Consider the following 26,922-nt stretch of genomic DNA (forward strand, 5'->3'; position numbering starts at 1 on the left):
CTCTCTCCTCATAAACCCTGAAACAATGGTCTCTTGCCTCTTAGGCAGTTCCAGACCTTTGCCCGGACTCCCTCCCGGCTAGCTGTGGCGCACTAGCCCCCTTCAGGCTGTGTTCACGTAGCCAACCCCAGTCCTCTCGCTGGGATCTGACCTCTGAAGCCTGAGCCTCAGCTCCCAGCCCCCGCCCGCCCCAGCGGGTGAACAGACAAGCCTCTCAGACTGGTGAGTGCTGGTCGGCACCGATCCTGTGTGAGGGAATCTTTCTGCTTTGCCCTCCGCACCCCTGTTGCTGTGCTCTCCTCCACGGCTCCGAAGCTTCGCCCCGCCCATCCCCCATCTCTGCCAGCGAAGGGGCTTCTTAGTGTGTGGAAACCTTTCCTCCTTGACAGCTCCCCCCCAGAGGTGCAGGTCCCATCCCTATTCTTTAGTCTCTGTTTTTTTTCTTTTTCCTTTTGCCCTACCCAGGTACGTGGGGAGTTTCTTGCCTTTTGGGAAGTCTGAGGTCTTCTGCCAGCATTCAGTAGGTGTTCTGTAGGAGTTGTTCCACATGTAGATGTATTTTTGATGTATTTGTGGGGAGGAAGGTGATCTCCACATCTTACTCCTCTGCCATCTTGAAGGTTCCCCAAACTAGAGCACTTTAAACTAAAAACACAAGTTGTGCTGTCCTCAGTACACCTGATATACACAGTGGTGGAACAGAGACAGAGAAAATTCAACAAATACTCCTCTGGGGAATTGTGAATGGGAAAAATCAGAGAAACATAGCATAAACTGATCATTGAAAATTCTGAAATCTTTTGGGGAAGATACTTCAAGGGCTAGCCCTCATAGGAATGGGGAATGTCCCTTGTTAAGCCTCTAAATCTGTTCCCCAGGAGTAGCTTCCTTGTTCATCATTCACTCTCAGAGATTCTTCCTTTTCCATTATCATCATTAGCCACCTGTGAAGTGACTATTTGCTCCTTGGAGGCTGACCAGCTTTCTTAGCCTGCTTTTGGCTCTTAGAAGATTTTCCCAGTGGTTATTTAAGGCATAAATTCTTATGGTCTCAGCTGGTGGTTCTGTTGACAGTACAGTTCTGTAAAAAATTTAGTAGATTTATCTGTTTAATTCTCAGTTCCATATGCAGTAACCGTACCATTACTCTTTTCATAATATAATTCTCTAATCTGCTGTATTTCTTTGTCCACTCCTTCAGATCCTCTGTCTTTCCATTTAAGAGTGTACTTATCAGGCTTTGGGAAGAACACACTTCTGTCTTTCACAAACTGCCCCCCTTCAGCCATTTTGTCCAATTGAAAGCTTCTACTATGTGCCGCCGTATCTCTTCAAAGTTTTAACAATGACTGTAGTTTTTTAAAAATTAATTATTTATTTATGTATTTATTTATTTTTTGGCTGTGTTGGGTCTTCATTGCTGCACGTGGGCTTTCTCTAGTTGAGACGAGTGGGGGCTACTCTTCATTGCAGTGCGCAGGCTGACCATTGCAGTGTTTTCTCTTGTTGTGGAGCACGGACTATAGGCACACAGGCTTCAGTAGTTGTGGCTCATGGCCTCTAGAGTGCAGGCTCAGTAGTTGTGGCACATGGGCTTAGTTGTTCCATGGCATGTGGGATCTTACCAGACTAGGGCTCAAACCCATGTCCCTGCATTGGCAGGCAGATTCTTAACCACTGCGCCACCAGGGAAGTAAGTCCCTGTATAGTTCTTTTGATAGTTGAAGAAATTGGGAGATTAAGTAATTTCCTAAGACTACAAAAGCTGGTAAGTGACAGATCTGGACATTGAACCTGGGCAGTGTGGCTCTACATACTACACAGTTAAACACTGTGCTCCACCACTTTCTTGATGATGGTGATCATTTACTTTTCATAGAGCAACACAAATGTGAGCTATGTGGGCATCTTTACATTAGGTACAGCTAAGCACAACAATCCATCAAGGATGTTACTCAAATGCTTTTACTTGAGATCATTATATTGTGAATTATTTTAAATATATTCATGCTGGAATGTTACTGTTGTTTGTCTTTTTTAATTTCTTCACCTCCAAGGGACATAAACCTGTTTTTTAAATGTTAACCCTGTGTACTCTAGAGTTCTTAAAATCTAGTTCAGACAGGGAAATGATTTTCTTTTACCAGATTGCCATGAATATCAGAGAATATGCTGCTTGTTTAAACAAAAGCAAAGGTTGTTTTCATTTTACAAGGTGTTATGAAGATATGTTGAAATATGAACTATATTTGAGGCGATGTCAGCCCTTGCAAATGAACTTTTCTATATAAGTGCTCAAGACTAGGTTTCTGCTTTCCCATCTGTGCATAAATGAGTCTAATATCACAGAAGATCTAATTTGAGAAAAGTTATTAATGAAACTTAAAAGTCAAGTACAATATAGTGCAACTTATATTGCAGCTTATTTTTAATATTCTATACTGTCTTTCCTTTGGGATGGATCATCCTCAGCAGTTTCCAGACTATTCCTGGTACTTCTTATCTAACCCTTCAGCAAAGAAACCACACATACTTCAAATTTTTCTTCTCCTCAGCAAAATGCAGTGGTCTCATGTTTTGTTTTCCAGCTTTGTTCTCTTCTGGGTTATAAATAAGACGTTTAGCAGTGTATGCTAATGGGTAAACGGATACTAATGGCTAAATATGTGTTCTCTTTCAAGTGATCTAATTGCATTTTAACAGGGATTTCTAATTTTCTAGGATTTCTAATGTCACAACCCAAGATATTGAGAAAAAAGCAGTAGTAATTTCAGACAACTTTCAGACAACCCATTTCAAGTTAATGGGATAAATAACTTCCAAAAATTAGACTGAGTACTGCCCAAATCATCTGATGCAAGGACACTTTTATGGTCATTATTAGGTCTAATTATTAGCTCTCCTAGAAAGTCATCAGCTTCAATATTTTTAATAATATACACTACTCTTTAAACAAACAGATTAAACCATGTATGTATGAAAGGTTGAAATAAATTTAAAGTTATTAATTTATGATTTACTTTGTCTTTCACCATAAATAAGAATATACAACAATCTTTGAACAATTAATGTTTGCTTTCTACCTTTTTCAAGAGAAAATGTACAATATTTTTAACATGCAATAAAGAGGTATGTGGAATTAAAAGTAGGCTTTTGTTGTGTGTGTGTGTGTGTGTGTGTGTGAGAGAGAGAGAGAGAGAGAGAGAAAGAGACAGAGACACAGACACAGAGAGACAGAGAGATAGATTGTGTTTTAATGGGGGTGATCCTGAAAAAGTGGCTCAGTCTTTTCTACAAGTTTTACAATAGAAGATGCCATTTACTGTTTAAGACCAATTATTTGGAGAGCTCATTATTTTATCTCATCCTCCCTTAAGTGTCACTGCAATGGAAATTGTTGCAGTGAGACTGACTAGTGATGACAACTCTGGTCAAAACTGACCTTTACTCTCTTGATTCATGACATCTCAGCAAGGCTTTGTCATCATTAAAGGCAATGTATTCAGACAGATTCTCTAAAATAGGGCCCCAAGGCTTTACTTTATTGAATTATAATTGATTTCTCATATCTTGGTTTCACATAGAGAGAAAGAGAACGAAAAGAAGAAAAGAGAGAAGAAAAAGTTAAAAAAAATCTTTATAGCTTTCTTTTAATGCCTTTCTTAAGTTTAGATTAGAAGTACTTATTTTTGAAATATTAATTTTGAAAATTAAGTCACATAACAAATATTAAGTCTCTGTTATGTTTTAACAACAAAGCACACAGCTAAAAAGATTATATTGTCAATTTGTATGGTGACCAACTGTCCCGTTTTGCCCAAGACTATCTTGCTTTTATTTTTTTAATTTTTGTTTATTTTTATTTATTATTATTATTATTTTTGCGGTACATGGGCCTCTCACTGTTGTGGCCTCTCCCGTTGCGGAGCACAGACTCTGGACGCGCAGGCTCAGCATCCATGGCCCACGGGCCTAGCCGCTCTGCTGCATGTGGGATCTTCCTGGACCGGGGCATGAACCTGTGTCCCCTGCATCGGCAGGTGGACTCTCAACCACTGCCCCACCAGGGAAGCCCTATCTTGCTTTTAAAACGGAAAGACCCACATCATGGGAAACTCCTTAGTCCAAGGCAAACTCAAAGTATGACTATTTGTACACATACCTCTAACAGTCATAACATAAGTGCAAGAAAAAGCACTTCAAATAATCTGCTTTATACCATTTTATACTTTTCAGGTATCCAGAACTGGTAGATCATTGGCTAACTTGGCTTAAAGACTTGTTTTGCTTGATGTATTGTTTATTGCAACATAACAAATTGCCCCGACACATCTTAAAACAACACACTTATTATCTCAGTTTCTGTGGGTCATGGATCTGTGCATAGTTTAGGGGTTTGGGACTGACAGCTTCATTCTTCCCTTGCAGTTGGTTGGAGGGCACCATACTCAGTTCCTTGCCAGTGGGCCTCTCCAACATCCAATTTGCTTTATCAAAGTCAGCAAAAGAACAAGTCTGCTAGCAAGACAAAAGTCATAATCTTATGTAACAAACACAAAAGTGGTTTGCTGTATTTTATTCATTAAAGACATGTCAATAGGTTAAATCCATATTCAAGGGGAGAAAGTTACATAAGAACATAAATAGCAGAAGGTGGAGACCAAAGGAGGACATCTTAAAGTCTGTCTGCCTTACTTGGCTGTCAGAGTACTTAAGATAAATTAGTTTTATACACACACACACACACACGTGTGTGTGTGTGTGTGTGTGTGTATATATAAAACTATGCATCATTATATAGGATAACATTCTCTGCCCCTAACACACCACCCCTTCTAGTCATCATCCTCCCTCCCAAAGTTAATGATTTTTCTGAATTCAGGCACTACTGACTACTTTCATCTCTTTTTGATCTTCATATGAGTGAAAACATACAGTAAGTACTCTTTTGTTTCTAGCTTCTTTTATTCAACATCTTTTCTTTGAGATTCACATACATTACATATATATCATCAGCTTATTTTTCCCATTGTTAAACAGTATTTCCTGTATTAATATCTCATGATTTATTGATGCATTGCACTGTCTCAATTAAGGAATAGATGTTATAAAGAATAATCTTGTATTATAACCTTTTATACCTCAATTTCCTTTTCTAAACCTTTTCCCCATTTCAGTTTTTCTTCTCTTCCAGTCTTTCATGTTCTCATGGTGCCCTAGCCTTGACTCATATAAACTTAATGCCTAGTCTTTCTGCTTTAATGTTACCATTTTTGGGTAAGATATATACTCTCTAAAATTAAAAAGGAACTTTTAGAATAATATCTTCATTTTAATGGAAGACACTTCCTAGCTGAGAGGATAATTCAGGGGGAGGGGGATATCTGTTCAAACACACCTGACCGAACACATTCAGTCCATCTAACATAAAGATACGTTAGACTTTCAAGATTATTATCCTATATTAGTTACTATTGAGAAATAATTTCTTTCACAGAATACCAAATATGATTGGAGGTGATAATGTGATATCAAATCCTTTATCATATGCTTATCTAAAGTAAGGTGTCTATTCTCTGAGTATAGTGAGGTGGTGTTGAAATAAAAGAGCAGAGATGCACAAATGCACTCTTGGAAAGGAGATGTTTTGCTCAGAGAGTGCAGAAGGAGAAAAACAAATTAGCTACAAATTCAAGAGTTATTTGAAGCATTTAAAAAATTTTAAGCCCTTTATGCAATTCCTCAAAGCTTATTAGTATGTTAAAAGTATTACAGGAACTTCAAATTTATTCCTCTGGAGAAAACGAACATGTTTCCTAAATTCTCCCATTTAGTATTTGTAATTCTGAGTAAGCCTATTTGCACCAAATTCTGCATTTCACATTCATGTTTGGGGAGTGGTGTCTACTTTAATCTTAAAAGTCATGTACATGTGTGCTGATTTTCAGAAAAACAAACTGAATATTCAGTTATGGGTGTGGTAACTTCCAAGTTTGCAGATTTGGAATTTTCCATGTGTTGAAATCCTTGCTTTACTTTCAGTTTTGGGCAGTAATCATATCTTCCGAATAATCTCAATCAGCATGATGTATTGAGGAGGAGAGAGGGGCACTCCCCTAAAGTTATGCGCCATGAGGAAATTTCAACACTTTCATCATCTAGCTTATTTCAAATAAACAAAAAATGGAAGTGGTTCATGCGTAATAAATCCCTGCTGTGCTATGCTGTGTTTTCATGACTAATTTCTTCACTAACCACAACTTTGCAGCCCACAACTTTAAAACACCAGGCATCCTTTATAAAAACATGGGCTTACTGTTAGGGTTGTGCTTTTTCCTATCCACAAACTCCCTAGTGACTTGTTAACTGTCCAAACATAAATGTCTTCAAACGACTTATGGAAAATGCAGTTGTAAGATATTTTTAGAACCATAGAGGAGACTTCCTATTATAGAGTCAAAAATTAAAATAATAGTAAAGAGTAAGTTGTTACTCTAAGAATTGATTTGATAGTTTAAATTTTTCCTCACAGAAATAACAGTTCTGGTAGAAACATTGAGGAATTATCTAGTCGTTTCCTCATGATTGAACAGAATGACAAACCATCTCAGCTGAGATTTCTAAGTGACTTACCTGAGGCTAACGGGAATTTGAAGTGCTTGAACTTTATAAAGTCTGCTTTATGACTTCTTAAAAAACATAGTCTCCAGTCCAAAACACTTGTCTAACATTTTATACTTGCTTCATTTTCTGTTAGCTCCACTAGATATTGTTACTATCTCTTGAATATATTTTTGATCTTATAGGAAAAAAAATCTCTTTTTTTCAAGTGAAATCTATTTATGTAGATAACAGTGAGGTTCAGGTCAAAACCAGGAATCTTCCCTGTCAAGCTTCTCATTCCCAAGAACAGAACCAAGATTGTTCTCAAGTTTCAAATAAATATCTTAAAATTTGTAATTTGTTTTTCTACTTCAGCATTCTCCATGATTCAAGCACAACATCTTTTCATTCTCAGGGGCTGAGGAGTCTGCTGATTGTGCAAGTGGGCAGCAGAATTGAGCTAGGGTACTGACTGAATAAGTAATGAATACAGTTTTGTTTTGTTTTTTTTTCCGGTACGCAGGCCTCTCACCGTTGTGGCCTCTCCCGTTGCGGAGCACAGGCTCCGGACGCGCAGGCTCAGCGGCCATGGCTCACGGGCCCAGCCGCTCCAGGGCATGTGGGATCCTCCCGGACCGGGGCACGCACCCGTGTCCCCTGCATCGGCAGGCAGACTCTCAACCACTGCGCCACCAGGGAAGCCCATGAATACAGATTTTTTTAAGTGTCCATTAAGGGAGAAAAAGCAAGCAAATGGTTTGAATTCTTGCAGTTCCTTGTCTCTTCTCTTCAGCATTCATAGATAATACATAAAAGCACTTTTTCAAGCTTCAATATTCTTGGGGTTTGCTTTGCTCATACTTCTCTCTGGGAGAATTGCACACCATCCACCTTCAGGAACTTACTTCTGTGAGCATGCTATTTCGTGTTATTCTTCCCTTCCTTACTCATTGCTAATTGGAGCAGAGCTGGACAGTAGGAATCCAATCCTTTTGCTTAATGGAGACAATCTGTTTCTTCCCGCGGTAGTTAGGATTAAGGGCATGGGGATGATAATGGTATGACTGATTGTGCTGGAGCTAAGAGAAAGATCACATATTGATGATCTCATTCATAATTATTTTTTCCCACTGTGTTCCTATTGTTTGCACTCCTCTAGTTCAGCACTTATGGACATTTTGAACTTGCAGTTTGCATTTTATTTTGGTGTTTCTTTCTGCCTCCTTGCAATGGAAAAGAAGATTTGAGGCTAGGTGCCATGGCTTACTCATTTCTTATCCTATTCTTTGTCTAGGATAGTGGCTAATAAATAAAGTACAAATTAAACAATTTTGCTGCTTTTTAAAAATTATATTTCTGTCCTCTTTTATTCAGTTTTTTTGTCCACCCTAAGATGTACTACAATGATCTTGTAACTTAATTCTGTTACATTTATTTATGATCCTATTTCCAGATAATGAAGACCAATTTAAATTTTGAATATGTGTTCTGCCAACCATTGCTTCTATCTCTGAAACTCAATTGTGTATGATGTCTAATCTATCAATGATGAAAGCATGAAACAGCCTTTGTGAAATATTATTTATGCCTTCAGGTTGGGGCATTGGTTCACTGGTATTTACTTTTTGGTATATTCCCACAACTTTGTACACCGACCTAATAGTTTTATAGTTTAGATGGTGTTTATTAGTTTAGGACTAATATACAATATTGAGATAAGATGAAAATTCCTCTAAAGATATTTTATATGATAAAAATATAAATATACTATACATATTGAGAAAAATAAGTTACTTACAAATTAATTTTTTTGTAGAGGTCTCCTTTAAGATTATTTCCACAAAATACTTAATGGCAGATAGTTTGGTATGAAAATACAGTGGGAAAAGAAACTAATAGATGTGTAAATATCTACGTTATTTCATAAATTAATTTTTTTCTATTTAAAAAGGGTAATGTGTTCCAAGAATACTTTTTCATTATCTACTACTGGGCAAGTACTATTCTATGACATGGGGATATAGCAGTTAAAAAGTAGACAAAAATCCCTGCCCTTACAGAACTTTACATCCTAGAAAGAGAAGGAAATAAAATAAATACTTAAGTATAGTACTAATGACTCAGGAGAAAATTTAAAGCAGAGATTAGGGGACTGTGGTGCCGCAATTTCAAACAAGGAGGTGGGGCAAGGGTCGTCTCACAGGGAAGCAAGTATCTGCAGAAGGAGAGGCAAGGTACTATGTAATCATCTGGGGAAGAGCTTTCTAAGATTAGGTAAAGGCAACTCAAAAGCCCTGAAGTCCTAAGCCTGGGGATTTTAAAGGAGGGAAATGAGGCCAGAGCAGCTGGAGTTGAGTAGGTTAACAGGAAGAGCACACAGGAGACTGAGGGGTGATGGTGGCTTGGAAGAGGTTATTAGCAGTGGAGGTGGTGAGGTGGGTATGGCCTTATTATGGATGTACATTTGACCCTTGAACAACAAGTGTTCGAACTGCACAGGTCCACTTATACTAGGATTTCTTTCACTAAATATATACTTTACTACTCCAGGATCTATGGTTGTTTGAATCCAGGGATGCAGAAGTGGGGGTAGAGGGCCAATTGTAAAGTTATATCCAGATTTTCAACAGTGCATAAGGCAGTGCCCCTAACCCCAGAGTTGTTCAAGGATCAACTGAACTTTGAAGTTACACCTGACAGGATTTGCTGACAATTAAATGGAAGTTATGAGAAAAAAAGAAGAATTCAGGGTGACCAGGATTTTGGTAGAGAACCTGGATTATTTATCTGTGTAAATCATGAGTAAAATACAATTGAGGTCTAGCTTTACATATTTTTCTTGTCCCGTTGAATTTCTGGAAAGTCTGACTGAAGGTGTCAGAAAAAATTATTGAGATGAAATAACTCATTTGGCAGTATATGATTTTTCCCTTTATTACTCATGTATTTTAATATTTGAGTTGTTTAGCTTATCTTTTCTTTCCTGCTTTGCAATTTTGTTAGTTCTGCATTTACTTTTCAAGTTCTCAATTTAAAATTTTCATTGTTCTATACTCTCCTTCCTGATTGACTCACCATTTATATGAATGAAATAGGGCAGAGTCTTCAAAATATTCCAGTTAAGGCTAAACCAGTATGACCACTATGGTATGCCTTGGGATCCAAATTGAAACACATTTATTGATAAACATTTTTAACTAACATTGTACTTAGTTTTCAGTATTCAGTTCTTATTTGCATCCATGTTTTGTAGTAGATAAAACTTTCCCTAACTTAAAGATTAGAAAATTGAGTCAATATTAGTTAATGCACCAGAGCTATACAGGTATTAAATTGTGAAATAGTGTGGAAACGGGTGGTAGAGAAATCTTTCAAGTCTGCATTATTAATACACAAACCCAAAGTACCCTGTTAACTACTTAGGCAGTCATAGTCTGTCTTCCAGAGTGGAAAACAAGAGCACAGTAACTTTAATTGATATATCATTTTAGTTTGTTGGTAAGATGAATAGCTACAAGTTCAACATAATTAAATTTTGGACATAGTGTCCCTATGTAACTTTTACCAATTGATATATAAATTATGCAATTTCTTGGCAGTCTCCCATTTCTCAGTTATGACTTGCAACTTCATTTAGTGAAAACAGTGCTAGACTTATAATCAGGGGACCTGGTCTCAATCCCAGTTCTACAATTTGCTGGTTTTGTGATCTTGAACAAATGTTATGTATTCTTTGTGTCTCATTTCCTCATTAGTAAAATGGAAAAAATAAAAATTCGCTTGTTTCACAGTTTGTCATGGGGAACAAATAGGATAGATTATGTGAAAACCCTTGGAAAGTTAAAAGGCTCTACTATTAATCTGTAGAATTAAAATTTTCCATTGAGTTTTCTCTGGGGACTTAAAAAATTCTGTGGAGCTACATTAGCCTCTGATATTTCCAGCTTCTAGCACAATTGCACCATGCAACTTCGACCTGATTTCCTCCTGCAGGTATAGTTGCTCTTTGTTAGTCACTTTACTTTATAAGGTTAAAGTCTCAGAAAAACTTTTTTGCCTTAATGAGATTTTGCCCCAAATTCCCTCTCAGAAAAAGAATTTCCAGTCAGGAATTGACTCCCAAGCTGATTTAATTTCCTTCAGGATTTACCTACCTGCAAATTCTGCTACCTCTGAGCTTGGCAAAGAGGGATCTAAGGGCATAGTTTTCTGTTCCCTTTCACATCAACACCCATTGAAAGAATTATCTACACTCCTTGTCTCCAACTTCCCTCCTACCATTGTCTAATTACACTTTCACCCCCTAGCACTTACCCAGGCTGACCTTGATGAAGAGACTGATGATTTCTGTGTCAATAAATCCAGTGCTCAATTATCTGTCCTTATTTGACCTATAAGCATAATTTGATAAAGTGCTTGAAAATCTTTATTCACTTGGCTTTTTTTGGTACACAGCCCTAAACTGTTTTTCTCTAGCCCCCTCTCCTCAGATCTCTCCTTTCCTGCTCTTCCTCTTAATCCCAAATATTGATATGACACAGGATTCAGTCCTTGAAACTCAACTCTTTTCTATCATCATTCACTCAGTAACTCATCTCACTTAGTCTTATGGCTTTCAATATTATCTATAGGCTTATAAATCTCAAATATTTCCTGCTGAATTTCTCTCATGCATTTTGAGCTCAGATTTCCTACTGCTGACTTTAAATCTTCACGTAAATGTCTGATATCTCAAACTTATCACATCTAAAACCAAAACCAAAACTTTAGTCTTTCTCCCCAACTTGCTCTTCCCGAATTTCTTCTTCATCTTAATAAATGTCAACTGTATTCTTCTGATTACTTAAACCGAAAACAGTATCAGTCTTCATTTTCTCTTTCTGGCTTCAGACTTCACATTTGAAATTGTGAAAGTTTGAAGACAATGAATAGCATCTTCACACTATTGCAAACCAAGAATCATATACCAGGCAAATTATTTTTCCTTGTAAACGTGGACATATTTAAGGAAATTTTAAAAATTCAGAAAACATATATCTCACATATTTCATTTGAAAATTATTTTTTAAACTACTCTAAAAAAACTAGAGGATTCTAGATGGGGAAGAGTTTAAGAAGATAGGAAATCTCAACTACTAACTAATCTCAACTCTGTCTACCTACTATCTATCTACGCATACACACTTATCTCTTTACAGATATTCATAGATTCAAGAAATGCCCATTAGTCAGGGAAATAGTAGGATTTGCCTCAGAAAAGTTTCTAGAACTGGGTCCCTGAATCCTAGACCACTTAGTGAAATCGAGAATATGTGAAACCTGGATTAGATCATGTAGAAGAGAGTGAATTTCCTGAAGTTTTTCTATAAGCTGTATTCCTCCTCCACCCAAAGAGGTAGTTGCCAGCTTTGCCGCATGAAGCCTAGCAGGTGGTGGTGCTTTAAGTGGATCACTTAAGAACTTAATGTGTGACCACTGTAATTTGGGGATTATCTGATCCAGGAAATCTTGAGGATAAAGAGAGCAAATCAGTTCTGTGGTTTCAGGGCCAGGTCAGTTGCATTAAGGTTGGAATCAGACTGTACTCTGAGTTTGTTGGAGAAGAGGTTGTGTATTTCCTATAAACCAGAAGTGAGCTATGCACTAGAAGACCAACGCCACTGTGGAATCTTCTCGGGACCTGGCTGATGGGTCACTTACGTACAGAGACAAAGAGACTCAAGCAGCAAGAAGCCAGAAGTATATAAGGGCTTTCTAGGGGCTTCTGAAGGATTGCAAACCACCTTCTGAACTACTTATATATGAGTCAAAAGAAGCACAGGTGGGAGAAAACCCCAGGAATCTCAGAAGAACTTTTAGTGTCCCAGTAGAAAAAGAGATAATTCTAAACATTTGCTAGGCCCAGTACTAATTTATAACAGGAAACAACAGTGATCAGTTCAAGTGAAAAATGTTTTGTTTCCCTTATCCTTCTCTCTGCCATACTTAGAGGTAGGCAGAGCAGGAAGATAAAAAAGCCAAGCACTTCTTCCAAATGTCAGAGAACGCCAACTTCTGGCAAGGTGGAAAAGAAGTCTTAGTTTATAGTGAAGATTTATGTTAAATGACATCTTGGACTAGATATTTTTAATTTTTTATTTAATCTTTGTTTTCAGAGACTAAAAATCAATATAGGACCTTTGATGACCAAAAAGTTAACAGAAAAGTCAATGAGACCTACCTAAATTTCTCCCAGTGGCACAGCAAGATTTATCAATTAAATAAATTTGAAGGGAATATGGGAGACAAAAATATGTTACATTTTGATTACAATTTACATTCTACACATTATGTTTCTATTAGATTTATGCACAAGTACATACTTCTGACTACTATATATATGTGTATATATGTATTTCTTTCTGACTTTGACCTTTTTATAATAAGAATCTGACAATATAATGTAGAATAGCATAAAGCCACAGCTTTAAACTAAAAGATGACTATGATATTTTAACTCTGAACATTCTCTATTATTTTTATGCTTGTTGTTTTTAAAATGTTACAAAATTTTAGTTAAATGATGAAGAACCAGTCCTAGCTCTTGGTGTGCTTCGTTTGTGTTTATCAGAATGTTTAGGTTAGAAACACATTGTTTTTATGTTTATTTGCATGTAGAGAATAAAGTGCTCTAGGGAGGAGTGCAACTATATTTAGTAGTCAGTAGTAAATAATAGTTGCATGCAAGTAAAGGACTGTAAATTTTTTTTTTTTTTTTTTTTTTTTGCGGTACGCGGGCCTCTCACTGCTGTGGCCTCTCCCGTTGCGGAGCACAGGCTCCGGATGCACAGGCTCAGCGGCCATGGCCCACGGGCCCAGCCGCTCCATGGCATGTGGGATCTTCCCGGACCGGGGCTCAAACCTGTATCCCCTGCATCGGCAGGCGGACTCTCAACCACTGCGCCACCAGGGAAGCCCAGGACTGTAAATTTTGAAGGTTGCCATAATGACTTGATGCTTTTAAAAAATCTAATTCATTGTTCACATTTATTTTAATGTATTTTTAGACATTATAATAGATATTATTTTATGTACATTTATTGTAATGTCATTAAAATGAGTATGTTTTAGCTAACAAATATTCATAGTTCTATTTTTTATGGAATCTTCTGTAAGTGTTCTTATGGCCAAGTGGAAGAACATTTTTAAATTAAACAAATATGGACATGAGCTGAGATTTTGCCACTTAATGGCTGTTTGACTTTGAACTTTAGTTTATTCATCAGTAAAATAATTGAAAAAATAACATCGGCTCTGTAGGATTGCATACGAATATCTTTAAACTTCCTTATACTTAAAATTCCTTTCCCATATCTCTTTATTCATTAGGTAAGAAGCAAAGTAACAGTAACTGACTATTCTAAAACAAGTAGATTATAAACTGGCATCTCTTCCTGTGTTATGCAGGCTTCTTTTGTAGGGTTTTCTTGCCTTATTCTTAGGTTTCTATTTAAGAATATGCATGTGGTCATAGCCAAGTATTTAGCTCTCTCTGCTCTTCTCCACTATAACATTATTTTTAAACAACTGTTCGTTTTTTCCAGTTGTAGAAAATGATATGAAGCATCAAATCTATTAAATCATTTAAAATTTGCTTCATCACTAGAAAAGGTTGGGGATAAAGTTGTTTACTTACATTTTTCTTATTTATGAGCTTAAAATTATCAGCTTTTCTGACATTCATCTATGCAATTGCCTAGATGGATAATAAAACCCTTTTTCACTCACTGCAAATTCCCATGGGGCTGAAATTCATCTGCTTTGCATTATTGTATATCCCTGCCATGTGGATAGCTTACATCACGTTAACTTTAAAAGGTACTGAAACGGTGCTTTGCAGATACAAAGGAGAAAGGAATTGGATCAACAGTCTCCAATAAACAAATGATATCCTAGTATTTAACACTGACTTATTTTAATTTATTTCTTAAAATTACCTATGTTCATTGAGAGTAAAAGGTCAAAACTGAATTTGGCTTTCTCAGAATGGTGTATTCTAGGTAAATTAATAAAGTCATTAATGCTTCCATATTTGCTGATTTAACAAATCTTATTTGCTTACAAACTATGCACTATAGAATAATAGGCTCTATGCAAAATCTGCCCTCCAAATTTTACTATATTCTTTTAATAATTGTGTTTACAGTAAATTATCACACAATGGGGGAACATTCTTTCTTATTTGATAATTTATTGGCAGATTTATTTGGTTAATGTTAAAAATTAGTGTGGAACTTTAGGCGTATGGCATTCAAGGCAATTCCTTATGTTTGGTGGGAAGAATTACAGTGTTAGACTAAAAAAAAGACTTAACTGAATAAATTATACCATACATCATTAGAATTATTTTACTTATTTATTCATCCATTTATAGATTTTTTAAAAAATTCCTAAAACAGCTTTAAAAAGCAGTATTTGTGTTTAACAAAACACAGTTAAATACACTAGATATCAAAACTTCTTTCAACTATTTAAATTATCCAATCTGATTCTGTGCTTCCTTATTTGTGAAATGGAATTTTACTGTGTACTTTATAGTTTATGGGGATTTTTAATTGAATTTAGAACAATTTTGAACCTGGTTCAATGTAAGTGTTCAATAAATAAATAGTTTCAATAAAAGCTATAATAATGTGATGTTCAGTATCCAGCAAGATTGTACATATTAGGAGTAAGTAAACAGTTAAAAGAATGGCAACATTATGTATGGAAAAATTTAGTTGAACTTACGCCAGATGATTGAAGAGAGTATTTATGATTAAGCAAAATTAATATTATATATATATGGCCTTTTAAAGAATAACTGCATAAGTAGACAAGTAGAAACCATTAAGGAAAACACTAATTGTTTTAACTACATAAAAATTAACATTAGTTGTGTGCAAAAAAATTACAAACAGTGTAAAATCAAAGCAATTAACTAGAAAAATCATTTGCTTAATTTATTGTAAACAATAAATTTCTGTCTCTGAAAACGCTCACAAAGCAAAACCAAAAAAAATGACAAATATTCCAGGTTAAAATTGAGTGTAAGGCCCCGCCCCTCCGCCCACCGCCCGACTGGCCTGGTGCAGCGGCCACGCGCGCAGACATGGCGGAGAAGCTGGAGCTGAGGCTCAAGTCGCCCATGGGGGCAGAGCACGCCATCTACCCGTGGCCGCTGCCGGTCTACGACAAACTCCACAATGCCGCTCACGAAATCATCGCGCCCATCCGGCTCAGAGATTTGGAAAGAGATAGTTTAACAGAAAAGGAATGCGTGAAGGAGAAATGGAATCTCTTGCCTGAATTTCTGCAGACAGAAATAAAGAATCAGTTATGTGACTTGGAAACCAAATTACATGAAGAAGAATTATCAGAGGAGGGCTACCGGGCTAAAGTCAAATCCCGTTTAAATAAAGATTTGTCCTTGAGAACGGAGCTCATGGTTTCATTCGGGAAGTGAATGGATGTCTAGAAAACGGGAGCCAGACAAGTGGTGAGGATCGCAGAGTGGAAATAGCAGAGAAAAACTAGTCCCCCAGACCTGTTTCCAAACTTTGCATGTCCAGGAGAAGCAAGTCCGATGGAGAAACAAAATCAGCTGAAGTCTCATGTAGCCCCAGGATTACAAGGCAAACTACCAGGCAGACCACCATCACATCTCATTTCACAAGGGGCCCTGCCAAACAGAAACCTGAGGAAGACCCTGAAAAAGCAAAATCAGATTATTCTGTCGATGAAGACGAAAAAGACCAGGAGGAAGAGAGACGTAGAGTTACATCCAGAGAGCGAGCTGCTGGACCGCTCCCTGCAGAAGAACCGGGAAGAGTAAGACCAGGAACACACGTGGAAGAAGAAAGAGATGATAAAGTAAACCCCGGTCACCTCCAGGAAGAAAAGAGACTCAGAAGTCAAACCGAAGGACTAACACCTAAACAGAAATCTAAGGAGGAGCCAGACAGAGATGAGAGGCCAGGAGGAGCTCAGCCTGAAACGAATGAAGGAGAAGACTAAGTTGAAAAGAGGCATAGAAGTGAACCCAAAGATCTAGCTAGCAAACGGACACCAGAAGGGAAAGAACCTGAAAGAGTAAAACCACAACTTCCTGATGAGAAAGATGAGGATGAAAAGATAAACAGATCCCAGATATATTACTGAAATATCTACAGAAGTGCTTCTAAAAAGAGAGGAGTCTCTTCCTAAACATCACCACTGGGCTTCCCTGGTGGCGCAGTGGCTAAGAATCTGCCAGGCCATTTCGTGGATGATGGGTGTGCAAGAGCATCTGCGGGTGCCACGCGGGAGGGGATTTGAGCCTCTGCATTTCTAACCCAAGATCTCGAAATGCATCGTGATTCCTGTCCATTGGAGTGTAAAGTTTATGTAGGTAATCTTGGAAACAATGGTAACAAGACTGAATTGGAATGAGCTGTAGGCTATTATGGACCACTCCGAAGTGTGTGGGTTGCTAGAAACCTTCCTGACTTCACTTGTGTTGAATTTGAAGATCCCCAAGATGCAGCCAATGCTGTCCGAGAACTAGACGGGAGAACACTATGTGGCTGCCGAGTAAGAGTGGACCTGTTGAATGGGGAAAAGATAAGTCGAAATCGTGGCCGCCTCCTTCTTGGGGTCGTTGACCTCGAGATGATTATCGGAGGAGGAGTCCTCCACCTCGCCACAGATCTCCAAGACGGGAGAAGCTTCTCCTGCAGCTGGAGCAGGTCCCTTTCTAGATATAGGAGAAGAGAGGGATCACTGTCCCAGGATAGAAATCACAAGCCATCCCGATCTTTCTGTAGGTCTCCTAGCCGATCCAGGTCAAATGAAAGGGAACAGAAGACCACTTTGCGAGAGGAGTGGTGCACAGGGAATAACTTCATTCAACAGGTGTTTGTACAGAAAATTCAAGTTTTGTTTGAGACTTCATAAGCTTGGTGCATTTTTTAAATGTTTCAGCTGTTCACATTTGTTTGTCTCTTGGAACAGTGACACATAAAGGTGTAATTCTCTGTGGTTTGAAATGGATCACATGAGGCATGTAATATGAAGAATTGTTACTTTACAATGTTCCCTTAAGCAAAATTAAATTTGCTTTGAATTTTTAGTCTTGCCTAGACTGATAATAAAACTCTAACTCCTGACCAGCTTAAAAAAAAAAAAAATTTTGAGTGAAAGACACTAATAAACACACCAAAAATAGAACAGCAAGGTCAATAAATACTTGAAAAGATATAATAAAAATATGAGTTAAAGTAAAATATTTTATTTGTATTATATTGGCAAAATTGTTAAGAGTTATTACGGATGCAGAGGAAAGATTATCCTGCTACACCTTCAGTGAGGGGATAAGATGGAGGGCAAATTCTTTCAAGAAGCAAAAAAAAACCAAGAAGTGTGCAGAAAGCCGTAAAAACCCCTTGATCTAACAATTCTAATTTCACTTAATTATTCTGAGAACATGTTTAATAATAGGAATAGTTTGTACACTATTGTTTATAAGCTATTAAAGAATAAAGCGTTTGATTTGTATTTATTGTCATGAGAATATGTGCATGTTATGCTGTTCATTTTTAAATGATCAAAAATGTATTCAGAATAATCTCCTTGTTAGAAATAAGACTGCATACATACATACACACATATATACATACCTTCTTATAGTAGCAACTCATATACATACACACGCACATATATATGAACATATATATGTGCCTATATAACAGGTTGTTAACTAAAAATAATTATCTTTAGGTGGTAACATTGATGGGTTTAATATATTCTTTATTTATTGCATCTTGTCATTGTTTTAGTGAGTCTCTATAGCTTTTAATAAGAAAATAATACAAACTATAATAAATTATGTTAAGCAAAGGAGTAGGTGAGGGTAAAGAAGATAAGCTACAAACAAACAAAACAAAAATGTAGTCAGTTAATTTATATCATGAAGTCTAAATACCTGAACACCAGTCATCACTGGTATTGTATGAATTCTTCATTTATGTTTGCTAATGTTAAGGGTAGTATAGTCTTGTCTGTTGGAAAGTATTGATGAAACAAATTTAGGTTAAAAGTTTTAATAAATCTATCTGCAGCTTCCCATAATTACAAACACATATGTGAATCTTTTGTACATAGGGATTATATAAAAGATGACACGGGCTTCCCTGGTGGCACAGTGGTTGAGAGTCCGCCTGCCGATGCAGGGCAAACGGGTTCGTGCCCCGGTCCGGGAAGATCGCACATGCCGCGGAGCGGCTGGGCCCGTGAGCCATGGCCGCTGAGCCTGCGTGTCCGGAGGCTGTGCTCCGCAACGGGAGAGGCCGCAACAGTGAGAGGTCCGCGTACCTCAAAAAAAAAAAAAAAAAAAAAAAAAAGATGACACATGCCAAACAATTCTTCCATCACTGTTGAACTTGAAAAGGTTCCTTTGCATCTGAAGTTTAAAGAACCTCTGATATGTGATTATGCATTTTTGCTTCATGAGGTACATCCCTACTTCTACTTTCTGCACCCTTCAGTTGATGCACTGACTGCTCAGTTCCCCATAGTCCTTTGAACAATAAAGTGATGTTAAGGTTAATGTCTGCTATATCATTCCTTTTGAGCCTCTGTAAACATCTTGCTCCAAACTATTTCCCATAAATATTTATTTAAGATTCTAATAGCAGGCCTTTCCCATTTTACTATATCCTTGATTTCTTGCTTGGCAGGTTGGTTAGGTTATGTGACTACATTTTGGGTTATCCTTTTTGATATTCAGCGTTGACATATGACTCATAGGTGGCCTGGTTTTGTAAAGACATGCAAAATATATGAAAGGAGTATTTTGAAAGGGTTACGTAGTATGACATAATAACAATAGAAAAAGTGTTATATGGCATGACATAAAAAGAAAAAATAATATTTTTTGAGATACAAAAGAAAGTAGAATTATATTGGTGACAATACTCTTAACAGAAGGACATACCAATCAGTGTTTTCAGTTATATAAAATTCTTCCATCTGGTACAATTCTAGCAAGAAAATAAATATTAAGGTGGAGTACTGAATCTCATTTTACAGGGTTAATAATAATAATAAAATAGAGTGGAGAAAATCTATTCTCGTGTGCTCATTTCTTTTGCAACAGCATACAGCTGTGTTCTATCTTTTATTGTGTATATTATTTAAGAATTCTATTTCTTTAAACTTTGATCATGTAATTTTCTTACATCTGGATTTATTTGGCACTTGCTAGAGAGTGTGTATAAAAGGTTAGTTGAACATGTACACTCAACTATAGTAAAAAGAGTGTAGATCTTTCATAAAATATACATGTATAATATTTATATGCAATTTAATTGCTATTTATATTGACAATAAATATCTGTCAGTGTGGTTTAAAATGGTTTAAACTAGTTAAAATTATAAGATGTTATTTTAATTCTGAATCTTACTTTTGGTTGTTGCTACCAATCTATTCCATATATATTTAATCTACTACCACATATATCTTAAAATATGTTTATTTTTTCTGTATCTTAGCATTGATCATTAAGCACTGTAATTACAGGTTGAGACTTCAGATTCTGGTCAACTCTGTGACCCTGAGCAAGTAACTAAACCTCTCATTACTTAGCTGAAAATGGGTTTAATCATAGCATTTACATCATAGTGTGATTGTAAGCATTCAAAGTGATAAGGCACATAAACTATTTAGAATGCTGGGTGGTATGTAAACACTCAAAAATGTTACCTGTCATTATTATTTACCTTTACGAATACATTGCATGTGTCCTCTTGTGAAGTAAGAATTTACTATCTCCTTAGAATCAATTATTTTAGGTTAAAGTGAATCTGTAATAATTATCAAAACTGTGTTATTCAGCAAAATTTATGAATATTGAATTCCAGGAGTTGCCCAAATGCTGTATTGTTTTTTCCAAAGTAATTGTTCTAATCTTTACTCATTGAAAGGGCATTTATTTGAATAAAACATAAGATACACAAGAACAGAAAAAAGTAGAATGGTATCGCTCTGTTATAAAAAGGAAAAATAAGATTATTCATATATGAATATTGAAATATGATATTGGAGATGAAAATAAGACCCTTAAGAGAGTCTTAAGAGTCTTAAAAATAAGAATATTCTTAATAGAATTTTTACTTTAGAACCATGTAAATTTTATATATTTGATTTATAAAAATTAAAAAGAAAAAAATGAGGCTAACACATAATGTAAACATGCACGAGAATGCATTATTTCAGATAACTTTGAAATACAGTATGGTGACTGTGCCTTAAGGCAGCTAGTCTCCAGGGAGATATATTCCATTGCTTGAAATGATAGGTACTATATAGGTTAGAGATATGTTCAATGATTTGATACCTGAATCTTTCACTTCAGTACCACAATATTATGTTTTTAACTTCAGGATAACCCCCATGAGATCTTAAGAATTAAATGATGTATAAATGAATGTTTCACAACACTTGATTTTCTTCACTTTTCAGAAAAAGATATTAATGATAAATATTTTAAAATATGTTAAAACCACATGAAATGTTACCACACAACATGACAAAAATCATTTTCAAGTGTCAAAGGCAACTGAAACAACATACCACGAAGAAAATGAAAAGGCAAGTCACTGACTAGGAGAAAATATTCACAACACATACATCTGAGAAAGAACTTATATCTAGAATATACAAAGAACTCTTACAGCTCAATAATAAAAGGACAAACCAATTTAAAAATGGTCACAAGATTCTAACAGACACTTCATAGAAAAAGATGTACAAGTAAGCACATGGAAAAGTGTTTGACATCATGGAATGCAAATGAAGCTGCAATGGGATACCACCGCGTATTCACTAGAATGGCTAAAATGTGTTTACCAGTATGTATGACTCTCGTACGTTGCTGCTGGTGATGTAAAATGGTACAACCACTTTGCAGATTTATTTGCAAGTTTCTCCTAGAGTTAAACATTCACTCTTTTTTTTTTTTTTTTAAACATTCACTCTTATAATGCAAGAGAATTAAATACATATGTTCATAGAAAGACTTTACACAAATAGTCATAGCAGCTTTACTTATAACGGCCAAAAACTGGAAAGAACTCAAAAGTCCATCAACAGGTAAATGGATAAACAAAAGCTGGTATATCCATACAAAAGAATACCAACCAGCAATGAAAATGTTTGAACTACACACAACAGTGATGAATCTCAAAATCATTATGCTAAGTGAGAGAAGCCAGATATAAAAGAGTACATATAATATGCTTCTAACATGAAATTCTAGAAAAAGCAACTCTAGTTTATAGGAACAGAAAGCAGGTCAGTGCATGCCTAGGACTGGGAATGTAGGGGATTGACAGGGAAAGAGCACAAGGAAACCTATAGAGTGATGGAAATGTTATATGTATATCTTGATTGTGGTAAAGAGTACCAGAAATATACATTTGATGAAACTCTTCAAGCTGTGCATTTAAAATGGGTACATTTTATTATATGTAAATTAGAGTTCAGCAAAGTTGATTAACATCTTCTGCACCTTATGAAAGGGGGGTTGAATTCCCTTTGACACTATTTCCCATGTTGAAAGTCAGTTTTATTCTTTTGAATATAATATGTGTTGACTTTGAATCTAAAATAGCACTGAAAATATTTTCAGAGAAATTTCTCCTATTTCTCGATCTATCTATATCCACAGCTGTCTTGTAGACATCATAAATATCTGCAGCCATTTCCAAGGACCTATATGTTTGAATTAAAGTTCTAAATTTGAAAAATTATGGATTTCTGATTAAACAGGCATTTTAAGATCACACATCATCTTATTTCACACAGAGCAATAATAGGCTAAAAATTAAAAAGAAAAATAAGAACTGCCTAGAGTTCTTTTAAAAAAGAAAAGACAGTTTCACGGGCAAACAAGAAGCAAATGAAATACAAAGTGTGTGTGTGTGTGTGTGTGTGTGTGTATGTATGTGTATTTATTTATATTACAGATCACAAAATATACTGATGTGGTAATTCACAAAGCCAGTCACAATCATCACAGTTTTTCTATATTAAGCATCCTTTTGGTGGCATGGGACTTTTACTATCTGTCCATGTCTTTATTATCTGTCCATGTCTTAAAGTAAAGAGCATACCCTTGGACTCTTTTTTGAAAACAGCATCTTTGATTAATGAGTCTACTGTACTCATTAATCAAAGTGATGTATTACTTTTTATTTATTTTAAAATTATTGGGAAAATAATTTTTCATAGGATCTGAAAGAAATAATTCAGAGAGAGTTTATATTTGTGAATGACAATAAAGACAATAAAGAGTTTATATTTGTGAATGACAATAATGACAGTAAAGACAATGACAATGACAATTTTATTTTTTTAAAATTTCTAAACACCTTATCAAATCTACAAAATAAAGAAAAAGGATGCTTCTTGGGCTTCCCTGGTGGCGCAGTGGTTGAGAGTCCGCCTGCCGATGCAGGGGACACGGGTTTGTGCCCTGGTCCGGGAAGATCCCACATGCCGAGGAGCGGCTAGGCCCGTGAGCCATGGCCGCCGAGTCTGCGCGTCTGGAGCCTGTGCTCCGCAACGGGAGAGGCCACAACAGTGAGAGGCCCGCTTACCGCAAAAAAAAAAACAAAGAAAAAGGATACTTCTTTTGATGACACAAAAATTCCAATTTTAAAAGTAACCTACTCCCTTTACAGAAAAATTTAAGAATTACAAAATGATTTAAAACAGAAAAAAGCCACTATAAATATTTCATTTAATCTTTTAAAACTATTTTACATGCTTAGTTGTGATATTCCTCATATATAAATTTATATCCTACTTCTTACCTTAACGTGACAGAATAACATTTCTATGTTAACTCTATTTTAATTCTTTTAAAATAGTTACATAATGTCATAGTACAATTTCTTACTTAAAAATTCTTGTACTAATGTACATTTAAGAATTTCCAAATTTAGCTCTAATGGGTAACTTGACCTTTTATTTTTGTATTTTAAGCAGTTTCATAAGAACAAATTTCCAGAAGTGAAAATACTGGATCAAATGGAACATTTTTGAAAAACAAGTGGAATACAAAACTGACCTTTAGTTGTTGCCGTTTACTATTCTCCAAATTACTTAAGTATCACAGCTCAAATGTTGTAGTGTTAAAAAGGTTTTCTATCCTTTCCACATCTGTACAGCTTTCTCTTTGTCATCAAATTCTACTTTTATATCCACTCATAATTCCAGCCTCTCATGAAGATGGCCATCAAAAGAAACATATAAATGCAACGAACCAGTTAGTAATTGGATCATGTTGTAAAGGTTTTTGGAAGGCAGCTGCAGAAACTGTCCTGAGTTAATTATTTAACTTTACTTTCCTCACTTGGAAAATGAGGCTAATAATATGTCCCATAGGGTAATTGCTTAGATTAAATAATATTAGACAAAGCTGCTCTTGTGCAAATGTCATTGCCTTCTCATTCCCTTCTCAAAATAAGAGAAGGCGGCTAGTCTATATGTGTATTAAACATGAACTTTGGCTCTTTTCTTTATTGAAGAAGCACTCAGGAAGGGTTTCTAAATTAAGGACCAGACTTCATAATTTAGAACATGGATAAGTGACTCAGTTACCAGTGTGTCCAGTCAGACTTCAGAGGATTCATTTGGTAATGTTTACATGTGGTCCTTTTCATGAATTGACTGGATAATGAAATTGCTGAAAATGAAGATTGTTTACTTTCTCACAATTTAAAATTGCTAAGGCAATTTTCTCTATTTTTTAAACGGAATTACCTTTATTCCACACTAAGTTTTGTTGTTGTTTTTCTGGAACTGAGGGGACTTGGATTTTTAAAAATTTTCATGTATATCCAGTTATCTTAAAATAGCATATGGTTATCTAGAAAAATAATTGAATTACAATGTCAGTATGAATATAACACAAAATTGAAATAAATGTTTACTTTTGAACTAAATATTATTTTGTAGTATTTCTATTACATACACACGTTTAAAAACTCAGTGCAAATCATTATTTAAGGAGTCTTTATATTTTGCTGTTTACGTCTAGGAAAATAACTTCTGTTAAAAGTAATGCCACTACTACCTGAAACTAACACAACATTGTAAATCAACTATACTTCAATAAAAAAATAAAATAAATTAAAAACAACTAAATAAATAAGATTTGTTTAGCTACTTAAAAAAAGTAATGCACTACTTAATACTTTAGTTAAATAGAAAATTTTTATATTTTCTGTAATTTGAGCCCATGAAATTTAATAAAACAGAATAATATTGGGGATTACTTAGGTTTATTTTTAGACTACTCAATTGTGTTTTGCAACAGAAGTATAGAACTATGAATCAAAAGGCCTGAGTTCTCAAAACTGCTATCACTTTATTATAGTATGATCTTACTTAATTCTCACCCAAAGTCCTGACATTGTTTTAATACAAAATTCACTGGTAAGACAGCATAGACTCCCAGAGATTAATTTTGTCTAAACAAATCCTTTATTCTTCCCTCGTGCTATTTTGCCTCAGATTAAATATTGGGTACAAAAGGAGTAATATACTGAGCCCTAGACTGAAATATGAGGTTTTATCATGTATATTAATCTTGATACTTCACTGTGTCCTATCATGCTCTTCTCTATATGGACCTTTTAATATTGTCTTGGAAGAAAAAAAATCAGAGCAAAGGAAATGGAGGGAGGAAGAAAAGGAGGAAGAAAGGAATGAAGGAAGGGCTAGAGTGAGACTATGGACACACCTGTCAGAACTTGAGAGCATTATGGAAAAAAACATAACTGGGGTAAATTATAAATAAAATGATAAAAGGCAGTTGACAAGAGAAATATGAAGAATAAAGAAAATACAGGAAGAAATTATTTTTAACGTACTTGATATTTTGTAAGAGGTTATGAAAAGACTGTGTATTCCACTACACACGGACTTAATGAGCTGGACCTCATATGCTAGATTCCTTCACTCCCACAAAATTCAGGCTTTCTTTATAATACTGTCATTGTCTGTCTAGATGTCTATGTCCTATCACTGACTTTGGGAAAATTTGAATTTCCTGGGATATTGAAAAAGATGGTTGTCTAGAAAGAATAATTTGAGCAAAATATTGGGCCAGTGGTAATCATCAGTCCTATTGGATAATCACTGGGCAACTGCCAAAGAGAGATCCTCCCCCAGTGCCTATAGAACTACAGACATACTCAAAGGCCCTGGAGATGGATGGTGCTCATTGGTTGCTGAATGCACAGTCTGCAGATTCTAGAAAAAATTCTAGGCTTCTTGTGCTTGGGGACAATAAAATTTACTTGGATAGAGATAGCATCAGTAGTTACTCTACTTCTTTCCATGAGATATAATCAGGTCTGGATTCCTAGTCCTATATAACACTAGCCCTTCTCTCTCTTTATTTATTTATAATCTCAGAGCTTGGAAATTTCTTAGCAAGATACCAAAATTCAGAAAACATTTTGGAAAAAATTGATCAATTCAACTAAAATGCAAACAAACCAAAAAAACCTCTGTATATCAAACAATAAAAATAATAACAAAAACCCTTTGTAATGCTAAAGATTGGCAAGAAACTCAGTTAATAGTTTATGAAGCAAAAATCTCATATAACTTGATATGACAAAAACAAATAATCCAATAGCATAAGTGAATGATGAAATGGTCAGGCACTTTATAGAAAAAGAGATTCCAGTGGCTTATACATATAAAAGAAAATACTAATTCCACTAATAATTAAATAGAAATTAAAATAGGTTTTATCTATCAGATTGGCAAGTATGCTAAGAGTTTTGATAAGTGATAGCAAAACTGTAGAGAAATTGTCACTCTCACACTGTAGTTGGAATATGAATTGGTACAGTCCTTCTACATGGCATTTTGACAATATTCGTATTTTATAAACCATATACATTTATTCACAGCAAAGCACAGCTGGGTATTTGCCCAATTAATATATTCCCAAAAGATAAATATTTAAGAAGGACTTTTGCGGTATTGTTTCTATCATCAAAATTCTAGAAAAAAAATCAAAATATTCAATATAAGATAATAATGTTTAGTATATATTGCATTCTTATGATTAAACATTTTGCTCTTTTTAAAAGAAAGAGGAAGATTTGTACCTCTGAGATGGAAGTTTTTGAGCTCTAAGTTTTAAACTTGGAAAAAATAATGTACAGGATAGTGTGGATAGTTAACTACCTTGTTTTCTTTCTGGGCACATAATACATCCCAAGTGCTTGTCTACATCT

The 26,922-nt window shown here is 35.6% G+C and overlaps 2 pseudogenes; both read left to right on the forward strand.

Annotated features, from left to right (window-relative positions):
• The first annotated feature begins 15,733 nt into the window (after positions 1-15,733).
• On the forward strand, positions 15,734-16,782 carry LOC136127886 (DNA (cytosine-5)-methyltransferase 1 pseudogene; annotated as a pseudogene).
• A 186-nt stretch (positions 16,783-16,968) lies between these two features.
• LOC136127887 (serine/arginine-rich splicing factor 3 pseudogene) lies at positions 16,969-17,556 on the forward strand (annotated as a pseudogene).
• The last annotated feature ends 9,366 nt before the right edge of the window (positions 17,557-26,922 follow it).

This window comes from Phocoena phocoena, chromosome 9 (genome assembly GCF_963924675.1).
Source record: "Phocoena phocoena chromosome 9, mPhoPho1.1, whole genome shotgun sequence".
NCBI lineage: Eukaryota > Metazoa > Chordata > Mammalia > Artiodactyla > Phocoenidae > Phocoena > Phocoena phocoena.